Here is an 11,773-nt window from a genome sequence, read left to right on the forward strand (position 1 = left end):
TGAGGAGAAGCAAAAGCTGAACCCATTGTAAATCAACCTCGATTACTATCAATTATTATCAGAATAAACGTAATTTTCGGAAAAAAAAAAAAAAAAAAAAAAAAAAAAAAAAAAAAAAAAAACTGCACATCGAGCAGCAGCAACAACACTACATCCGCCGATCGGCTCGCGATCGCGTTGATCATTAGCTTAATTTTCATAATTACGCTCCGGGGCGCCAAGGGATGAGGACGATGAAGGGTAAGTTTCACCTCGGAAAGGGGAGAGGAGGCAGGGGGGATTTGGGGCCACCGAGAGGCGATAATTGCGAGCGCTATTTAATGTTGAAATTGAACTTCGCAATTCGCGATCAAAGGCTTGGAGTAGTACATTCTTTCACTTTATGTCTTGCGCAGCATCGCCATCATCGCCGATTGCCAGAGGATCGAGTTATGGTTGTGTGAAAGATGGCTATGTACACACACACACGAACGCTGCTTAATGAGTTGATTCCAAGCCGCCATTGGCTACCCTTTCAATGTGCAACATGCGAACGCGCGCGCAACGCTTCACTTATCGCTGTGGCCTTATCGCCCCGACGATGATGATGATGATGATGATGCTGCCATACCGGCCATTACCCGCCGTCCATCCTTCCATTGGTATGGATGGAAGTGAACTCTAATCGATCGCTCTAACCGATCCGAACAACGCGCGATCCTCGACCATCGTTCGCTGTAAAGTAAATAATGATTAAATTATTTCTTTATCAACTTTCGCACAACAACCGCACGCAACACTCCGCGATCTTTGCCACAACCACATTTGGCATTTGCCGGTGGCCGCGAAATGCTTCGACGTGACTCCCGCTTGGGCAGCGCCATTATCGCGAGCCCGACAGGAAAATGGTGAAAGAGGCGTGAAACAATGGATGGGCTTTGTGGGGGCTTTGTTTGCAGCAGCTTTTGTTGACTCTCGCTCGGGCGGGCGCACTCCCCTGGCGGTTGTGATGCAGCATAAAATAATGGTTTTACCCGATAAGCGACGACGATGCTGCTGTTGCTGTTGCGGTCCTCATCCCTCTCTGTTTCTGCTCGTTGGTCCCAGGTGTAGCGGCACGAGAACAAAAGAAAAGCGCGAAGCAATGGTTGCGCGAAGCTCACAGAGCCTCCGCTGGAACCATTGGCGATTGGCCACGGATTTATCGGCATCGATTAATCGATGAAGTCTCGCGCCTCGAATTGAACCGCCAATCTCTAGTCCAACCGACCGGGCCGGACCAGACCGGGAACCGTGTTCGAGCTTTACACGTGTAATGCTTGCAGACACACACATACACACACCGACTCGGCGGCCTTCAAGAAGCGCTTTGCAGCTTCGATTCAATTTACGAGACAACGATCCACCGCCAGTCTGGAGTAGTGGCCAAGAAGGTGGTTGGTGTCTCGCCCAAGAATGCGCCACCGCGTGTTTCACACTCGCCACGGGCCGAGGCAGAGTGCGACGTGAGTGGCTGAACCCAGAACCGATCGATCGATTCGTGGGATGAAAAGTGGGTTTTTGATTGAAGCTGGCGATCGCGGCTTTGCATTCCGTTCCGTTCCGTTCCAGTCCGTAAAGATGAGTTAAATTGAACGAGATCGCGAGATTGTGCCAAGAAAGGAGTCCAGACAAGGCGTGTTGGATTCGCCCGGGAATAGGGATGATCCGTTTATGTGTTCTCAATGAGGAAGCAGATCGAGGATCGGTCTGCAGCTCGTTTCGTTTTGATTTATAAATTAATCAGGACTCATAATTGGTGTTTATGGACGGACTGATTTATGTTCTCTTTCCATTGTGTACCGAACAAGCGTTGAGATTGAGTATCGATTTCATCATTAAAGTCAGCAAATGAAGACTCACGATCGATGCTTTTGTCTCCCAGAAATAAATGTCAAAATCGATTCGCTTCGAATGCTGATCGACAATTAATGCATCACCATCCTACAATGATCTTACATTGTCGTTGCGATCGCGTGATCGTGCCAACAACCCTTCCTTTCAAGCGTCTCTCTCTCTCTCTTTGTCTCGCTTCCCCCGAAAATTAGCTATGCAACGGCAACAGCATCATTTAGCAATCATCCAATTGATTTCTATCTTGATGAAATAATTAAAACATTCAAAGAAGGTGGAAGAGGAGGAAGAGGAGTAAGGAGAAGATGGAGATGGTGGGGCCGGCCGCCATCGATCGACGCAGACACAGACACCACGTAAAAAACGGGGAGTCCAAACTTCGGCCAAACCGAATGACGATTGCTTGACACATCATGGACACACTTGGAGCCCGGACGTACGTACGTACGAGTCCAGCGATCGTCCGCAATGGCTCCCTAAAGACGCGGAATGGAATCGGGGGGATTGGAAAATTAATTCATCAAATCTCTGCATCACCATTAGCTCGCTCGCATTCGTGTCGATCGGAGCCGTCGTGTATGCTGTCGAGGATCCATTAGAGAGGATCCTGATTTCGAGGGGCCGGGACTTGTTGTTTTTTGTTTGTTCGTTCGTTCGTTCGTCTGCACGATCCGGGTGTTTTGTGTTTTTTGGAGTGCTCAGAGCCAAACTCATCACGCGATCGGCCGGTTGTTGGCCGGTGCCAGGCCATGCCATGCCATGCCATCATCATCATCATCATTGACAATCATCGGAACATATCATTTCCAACGCTTCTCGCGCCGTTAGAGAACCGCGATCAGTCCGTCAGGAAACGGGTTTTTCGTGGTTTCCATTGTGTTCGTTTGATTGCTTTCCGTTTGGTTCTTGATTCTTGATCTTCGGCCACCAACGGCACCATCAAAAGTAGTATCGCAAAAAAAAACTCCGGACGAGCGGAAACTAATGGTCGCCGACGACGCATTGAAGAGGAAACCGATAAATCCGAGCTTTATTCCGCCCTCCCTCCCTTCCTTCCTCCCTCTTCGTAATTCTGGTTTCGGGAATTGAAATGTAGAGAAAATCCAAAATGAAGTCCCTAGCCGGGAGAAGAAGAAGAGAAGTTATACCAAACCGAACGGACAAACCGGCTTTCTGGAGGAACCATTTGAGATTGCACGGAGCGGCATAACCGCGACAGAACAGCGCGAGTGCCCCTTCCCAGAGATGAAAGGCGGCCTTGCGAGCCACCAAACACCACCACCAAGACGGCGGAGCGAAGTGTCGCGGAATCATAAATTTAAATTATCGTGGCGCATTTATTTTTATGCAAATGAGTCGCAGCCGCACTACTCGCTTCAGCGGAGAAGGAGGACGAGAAAAGGGAGTGCGGGGCTGCGAAACCGGTGGCCGAAAGGAAGTTCCCGTGGGTAATGAATTTGTTCCTTTTTGCCGTTTCGGCGCAAAGTGAACTCGCGTTCGCCGACAGGGTGAACTGCTCGACAAAGTGTCAAACTGCTCGAAACGGCTGCTACGGGGAAACGATGGGCGTGGCTATGCGCGCGCACATAAATACATAAATGGAACTACATAAAAAGACATCAAAATCTATATACTCGTTTTGATTGGCTTTCTTCTTCTTCTCATCTTCTTTGTTCTGTTTAAAACATTGTTGCATTAAAACATTGTTGTTGTTGTATTGTTGTTGCTGCTGCTGCATCCGTTGCTGCTGGTGGTGAAATAATGAAAATATCTTTGTAAAGTAAGAAAATTGCTTGCCACACAATTTGCCTCGCTCCGAATCAGCGGCCGCGCCGCTCTGCAGTAAATGGGTTTCGAGGTGGAAATGTACAAAAAGGCATGTAGCATGGCGACCGCGGCTGTGTGTGCGCGTTTTGTGTTTAATAAACATGTTTATCATAATTATTCCATTATCTTCACATCTTCCGGTGCTGCGAACGAGAATCGCACGCACGCTCGCTGGCCGACGGGACTCTCGGAGAGAGAACAGACACACAAACACAGCATCCAAGGAGCCTGTGCTACGATAATATTAATAATACACTACATACAAAACAGCGCGCGCACGCGGACTTTTTGCAAATCGATTGCCGCAGTCACGAACTCGCGATAATGGCGTCAGAAAGGGAGGGAGAGGGGGATGTGAAGAGGAACACCGAGTCCAGTGTTGCCAGACTTGAACAGCGAAACAAACTAGCAAGCGCGAGAAAAGAGGTCCTTTCAAGTTGGCTGCCTTTAAGCCAAATTGATCAAAGCACTCCGATAAAGATGTGTTCCAGCCGTTTTCTGGCGTGCGTGTGTGTCGCTCCACCGTCCCGTCCTGCGATCGATCTCACGGATCCCGAGACGGCACGAGATCGGAATGCATTATGCGGCATCCATCCTGTCCGTGCTGCAAACCGGTATATCCGATCCGGCCGCTTGCCGTGGCCGGTGGTACGTTGATAATATTATCATGATTATTGGCATTACGATGATGCCTTTCGTCAGGCCGCGCGCAGTAGCTAATGAAAACGTTTCCTCGCCGTGCCGGGCCGGGCTTCGCGAGTGGAAAAACCCACTGTCAAAACCGGATGTTTGGATTGTGGCCGCCGCCCTTTGATGAAATGTCAGTTGCGCCACGGTGCAATGGCATGCAATGGCGACGATCGATCGATCGGGTATCGGGGATGGTGTACACCATCTCATCAGCAAATGGGGCGTCCATTTAGTGTCACCTAATTATGTATTATCAGACCGGTGGCTGACCGGGTCGTTTCGCAGCTACTTGCGAACAAACCTTGGGGACGCTTCGAAGGGGAGGACACTTCACAAGTAGCCGCGACCAGGACCGCGACGGTGCAAATGTTTATTATTAACGTAGCCCCGCCGCGGTCACCAAGCCATAGATTAGCGTAACTCGTGAACGGAGTGGCCACCCTGTAATCAGCGAGTGGTCTACGAGTCCCCGAGGTACTTGTCAACCTGTACGGACGGACGGACGGTTGTAATGACTTTTCGAAAGGTTTTAATGTGTTCCCAAAATGCACCAATGCACACCAGAAAAAGTATGTGTGTGTGAGAGGGAGAGAGAGCGTTAGCATTAAAAATGAAGCCATAATATGCAGGCTGGAAGCGTGAGCACCACCACCAGGACCTGTTCCAGCTAATAGTGTCCATAAGTAAATTGAACGGCATTCCACCGGGCATTTACAGACGACGCAGACGGTGGTCATTTGGTGTGCGCACAGCTCAGGAGGACCAACCGTACCACGGATGTGAGCTGCATTCGCGATCATGTGCTGGGTTCCCGTCAAAAACGGACGTCGCGCTCAAAACACCGCGACGGTGGTGGTGGTGCCGACGGTGAAACGAGCACCCGGGCATTCCCGGAGTCCCGGAGGTTCATCATTTACTCTGGCTTTTGCCAAAGGTGACCGCAGAACGGACGAAAGCGCTGGACGAACGCTATTTCCGCAATTATCAATCATCGTAATGGCATAATACACACACACATATCCTTCACTTCACGTTTGCCCGAATGGCCAACCCCAAGGAACGCCATTTAACGAGTCCGAACTGGCCTCGAACGTCCCTGTCCCTGCCACTGGCCCTGGCCCTGGGTGGCAATTATAATTGATTTAATGATGAATTCATAAGGCTCGGGCGCGTAATTAACGTTCATCATTGATCATCATTATCGGGAGCCAAATCATAATTGTAATGACGCAGTGTGGGGGGGGGGGGGGGGGCACCCGTTGTGCGAAATACCGTTGGCCGTCGTCTCTCGGTCTCTCTTTCTTGGTCTCTCTCTCTCTCTCGCACTTTGAGGCGCACTCTATCGATCGATCAATTTGGAACGTTTTGCAGAATGGAGTCGCAACGGTTGCTATGATCGGTTTGCACTGTGTGTGTGCAATTCGCGAAAGCAATTGGTCGATGGTGGAACGCATTTTGTTTGTTAATGCGCTGCCGGTTGCCGGCTGCCGGTTTGGAATGCAGTCGCGACCCCCGTTTTTTTGCCGCTTTGCTACAATCGAGGAATTCTTTTCCCCTTCTTTCCCATTTCCCGGTTCGAGCAATCAATCGGACCGGGGCAATGGGGCCAACAGTGCCGTTGTTGTTGTTCTTCCGCCTCTCGAAGTCTTGCGGTCGCGATGCGTTTTGATCGATTTAGACATCGGCCATCGGTTTGGCGAAAAAGGATGCAGAGAGAGAGAGAGAGAGAGAAAGAGAGAGAGATGGAGAGAAGGAGAGAATCGTGATCGGAGTGCCTGATGCCCTCCCTAACCCTCCATCCCCGGAGCCACCATCTATGGTTCTCGCCTGGTTCGACTACAAATTGATTACCGTGTGTGCGAGCGTTCACCGGGAGTGTGGAGTCACACACACAAAATAAGTGGAAGGAGAAGACCCCCTAGACCCTTTCCAAAGGCCGCAAGGTTGGTTAGGTGGGAAAAAAAAACGCGCGAAACGATGCCATCCTCGCGATAAACCATATGGGAATTGATCAACATATTAATTTCTCCTCCAGAATGCAATTCCGACTCGATCCAATCGATCCCGATCGGTTGTTGCAAAGGAATCCGTTCCAATCACCGTGCTAAGTGGCCACAGAGAGAGAGAGCAGTACCCCTCGGTTTTCCCCTCGTGACTTATTCGCGCGATCGCGATTAATTATTTGAGTCGAACGCAAACTGGCGTGTTGCCTGTTGCTGGATGGCTTATCTTGATCTAGAGAGAGAGAGTAAATGATGTAAAGTATTTGACAAATGTGCATTCATTACACCAGGAGGAGGAGAAGGAATTGAGAGATTCAATTCCATAAGAAATGGCCGATTGGTTTGGATCCAGGTCCAGCACGGCGTGGAGTCCACACAATTCCGATCCACTTTTTTTTATGAACCAACCACAAACCAGCCTCACCTTTCACGCGCTCACTTGTTGCATTCACTGCGATGGCGTTCGTTCTACCATTCGATCGGGAGTTGTGCAACGACCGTTTTTTTTCCTCCTCTCGTCGAGGATCGATTGATCAATGCAGGTGCACTCCTATGGCCACTCATTCCCATTTCACGCCCCTCACATCGAATCTGACCGCGTGATCTATTGGTGGAGTGGTGAAAAACGAACCAAATAGCGACTAGCTGGAAACCGTCTGGACCGTACATTTAATCGCAAACTACTGCATGCCAATACGACGGCTCGACAAGCTCAACAAAAACAACAACAGCAACAACAGCACCAACAACAGCAACAAATGCAGCATAACATGAACTGATATGTGGACAGCCGCTGCCGGGGCCAGTGTCACTACTATAGCTCAAGACGAATGTATTAAGCGTTTGGCCAGCAGCAGCGGGAAAAAAACCCCCGGGAAAAAGCGAAACTAAAACACACGCGAACGGTGAACAGGATCTCTTCAGACGGTTGGGGAAAAGGGGTGGCCACGCCGGTGGGTGCGGTTGGCAGAACTGTGTGGAACAAAATGCTCAATTTAATAATCTGCTCTTTATAGAGACGCAATGTTGAGCGCCTGCCACACGGGCGCTGCGCAACGCACACACCACCATCACCATCGCAAGGGGTATACAGGACACAGGGCCGGAGGGCCCATTAGCGGAGCAGAATTGTTACCCCCTCTCACAATCCCCCTGCTTGCGTCTGCCGCTGCTGTGTCTCGATTGTGATCACGGCCAAGCGCGAGAGAAGGAGCTAGTGGGTTCGTCGCTTGCTGCTTGCGTCGAGAGTCTATCGTTTGCTTGTGGCCAGTGGGGGGAGACGCGCAGACTGGCGGGCATGGCTGGCGGTAAATGCATGTACTAATGTATGTTTTGTTTTGTCATTGCCATTTTAATAGCAGCAGCAGCAGCAACCGAAGCCAAGGGATGGTGGAACGTTGAAATCACAAAATGGAACGAAACGCACTCGCACTCTCTACGCCCATGGTCTGGCCGCGAGGGGTTCCTTTGGGAGCTCGACGAGCGTCGGGATGTAGTTGTACGTCGGTGGATATCGTCCGCCACCGCACACGCGAAGCGAAGCGAAGAAGTTGTTGTTGTTGTTGTCGTCCGCTTCGCTGGTAGTCGTTGTCGCTGTCGAGTCGAGCGCTCGTTGTCGTTGCAGGCGAGGAACCGAAAGGGACATAAATTGTATTCCCTGAAATGTGATCGCCCAACGGACGGACGCAATAAAGCATCGCCGCAGCCGCAGCCGCAGCCGCCGTGGCCGCTGCAACCGACGGTGAGGAGCGAGCGTTATGTTCGATCTCCCGGTGGACGGATGGATGGATGCATGCATGCAGTGCGATCGTGTATGCACTCGCCGTGTGTGTGCACGAGCTGTTTGCAATCTTCATGCCGCCTCCTGATCGAGCATTTCCACTCGAGGGGCTGGGGATCTGCTTCTTGCTTCGCTTTCGCTTCCCCCTTTTTTTACCTCGAGCTCAATCGCGTTTCGCGATCGAGCACGATGAGCACGATGATGGTCGATCGTACGGGGAAGGAGGAGATAGGGCAGGTGGAGCGGGTTTCGGGAATAAATTCATATATAAATTGAATTAAGAGAACAATTTATTATATTTTACTTCTTGCGGACACTGACAACTAACAAGATAACTTGTTCCACCGAGAAAAAGAGACAAAGAGAGACAGTGGAAGGAACTGTCCGGTAGTGAAGGAGCCGGGAGCAGGAGCTTCGACAACGGTGCCGCGCATCGAGTACACGACGTTCCTCTTCTTTTTTCTGATGCGCTGAAGCCGGACCGCGTTCTAGGTGCGTGGTTCTGGTACGTGATTCCGTGGACGAAGGACGAAAAGGGCGCCGTTGAAAAGGTGCATCTAGGGACGTTCTGTGATCGCACGAAGGAGCGTTCCATAACCTCACATTTATCGTTCCTTTGTATCGTTACACCGATTACCTCTTCTAATAACAATATTTGACTGCGAGTTAGCCACAAATGAGCGATAAAATACACAATTTTGGGTGGCAGCAGCGTGGTGATACAATTGGGGAAAGAAAAGAAAAAACAATTATTTGCTCGCGCGCGTCTTCTGAGACCCCCAGGAACACCCGGGAATGGACAGTGCATCCGTTCGTGGTCGACTTTCGATCGACTGCTGCATAATTTGAGGTTGACCACAAACGCAACAAACGATGGATGCCTTTCAGCGCATCTATTTGAACCTAATGAACCACCACCACCAGGACTGCGAGTGATGCGAGCAACAATTAGGACCTCGTTAGGGAAAGGAGGACAACATGCACAGAGCATTGAGCATGATACTGTCTTATTATCCTTACCTTTACCTTTATGGATACATAGTTGAAACGCACCATATGCCAGCCGCCAGACCGCTGTGTGTTTGTCTTGTCCACGCCCCGGAACTGGTCCAGCCGGCGAGTCCGAGACCGTGTTTTCCCGGAATCGACATCCTGTGGTCTCTCGTCTGCTGGGGTCTTGCGTGATCAGTCGAATGCAGGTCAGTCCCTTGTTGTATGATGTTGACTAAATGCACCTCTGTCTGCCACATGCGCGCGTGTGTGTGTGAATTGGAGGGAGGGGGTAAAGTAATTGTGTTAATCCTGCTGCTCTTCTTCGGTTCCTCGAGGCGCATGATAAGCAAATATTTATTCGAAACTGAGCAGAGTTAAGCAAATGCGAAAAAAACAAACATAATTCATAATTGAGCAGCGACGCGATTGACGCTCGATGTCGGCTGCGTGCAGCAGTCCTTTTAAGGGCCGGGAGAGTGGACAGACAGAGGGAAGGAAAGGAAGGTTGATTGAATTTTCCTTATAGCTCCAGATTCCTGGAAATTCCATTAGACCGGAGCGCGGTGATTACGTTGACTGGTTGGTTGGTTGCATGATTCCAGGAGGCCAAAGGGCCGATGGTTTCGGGGTCCCGGATGGATCGATCGATATTGAAAGCGTCAAAGTTCCCCCCCGGGGCGGAGTGCATGATAATCAAAATCCAATTAAACTAAGTAATGGAAAAGTGCTCCTCTGCTTCTGTCGCTTCTTTGCTATTAATTTTAATCTTTATTGAGCACAAGAGAGAAGGTCCCCAATCAATCAATCTTAGCTCAAGGTCAAGCTAATCAGTCTACTGCCTATCGATCGATGAGGTCCAGAAGGGAAAAAAGGAGTATTAAATAAATTGTATTAATCAATCGTAACAATCGCTCTTTATAATAAATGGAAAATGAATTGATTTTTCACATCGTTTAATACATTCTCCATTTTTATTTAAAAACTTTGCCGTTTCTCAAAGAATTTTACATACTTTTCAGCCATTATTTTGCTTCTCTATGTAGGAATTAATGTAAATACATCACCTAAAGTCAACTTTAACCAATATTTGCTTAATGTTTCGCTGCTTTGTCAAGTTTATTTTACCTGTTCGATGCTTCAACAAAATTGATCCTCGAATTAGAGGGAAACAAACGAATAAACAATAAAGCATTAGCAACGAGAAAGTCTGTCAACGCCACGAAATTATTCCATCTTAACCAGCTCGACTCAACTAAGCTACATTCGAGTGCGTTTTTCTGTTTTTCATTCGCTTCCAGGATCACTGCATGGCGCACTGGAGTGCCGGGAAGCTGCCCTGACATCGTTATTCATCGCAATAAATTCTCCTCAGTTCCCTCCATTCTAATCAGCAAAACCCAATGCCGCCATCTTGAAGATGCCCTTCGAACGCACTATGTGCTTGTGTGTGTGTGTGTGCGCTGCGTTCTTCTCTAATACGATCTTCTTCCTGATCGTGCTCATCGTCCATATCATTGAACATCGATCGAAACAGACTCCCTATACCATTGCACCCGGGCTGCACTTGCCGGAGGACGCGTCGCGGAACGCCTAAAAAGCCGCCTGCTTAGTGCTATCGCAGCATGAACATGGGCTGCTGCTGCTGCTGCTGTTATGTATTGTCGATCGTTTCGTGGTTCTGTTTTCGGTTCGCTTTATGCTCGCAGCATCGCATCCTCTGCTGCATCGCTGCGACCACATTTATCACAATCAATGAGGGAACAGCCCAACACACGGAGCGTCCGGGGGCGAGAACACAGAGCGCGAGAGAGAGAGACAAAGAGAAAGAAAAAGAGAGAGAGGGAGAACAGAACGGAGTTTGCGGTCGGTCGGCGGGATCCTAAACATTGCGGTCACAATGGGAACCGGCTCGAATGTTTAATTTATGGTCGTGTTTCGTGTTTTCGGACCGACCGACCGGCCGCGCGGTCCGGGTGGTTTTTGTTTTGTAGAGAATCCCACCGGGGCCGGCGGGATCGATCGATGGACCCATCCCAATGCGGTACTATGCGATCCTTCGCCTTCTCCAGAACCGGACGAGGCGGCATTTCACCGGCAAACCCGTGGAATGATCTCGCGGTAAATGAAGCTGGGCGCTGGTGGTGGCGATGGCGACGAACAGCACCGAAGACCGGCCAGACACAATAAAAATGGCGCGTCTTTGGAGTCGCGCGCTTTTGGTGTTTTGTTTTTGGGTCGAGATAGTTCTAATTTAAGCGTCGCGTCCACTGCTGCCTGGGAATGGTTGCCAGGCACCAGGCACCAGGCAGGTGATTTGAGATTCAATTCTCCTTCTCTCTGGCGTGGTGGCCGCCAATGGGGTTGATTGATTACACCGGAACGTGCTAATTAGTACGTGCTGCCGTGGCCGGGAGTAACGTTGGCGGTCGCTTTGCTGGGGCTGATTACAGTGCTCCACAACCACCACTGGACTGGGGACGGCAGGGTGTGTGTGTGTGTTTGAGGCAGCACTTTGCTTTTGGCGACAGAATGGTGATCAGCAGCAACGGTCCGGGATGTGGTCTGCTCATTAACTCGCGTTCCTCTTTAGAAGTTCTGCGAAGGAAAT

The sequence above is a fragment of the Anopheles darlingi genome, chromosome 2 (genome assembly GCF_943734745.1).
Source record: "Anopheles darlingi chromosome 2, idAnoDarlMG_H_01, whole genome shotgun sequence".
Lineage (NCBI taxonomy): Eukaryota > Metazoa > Arthropoda > Insecta > Diptera > Culicidae > Anopheles > Anopheles darlingi.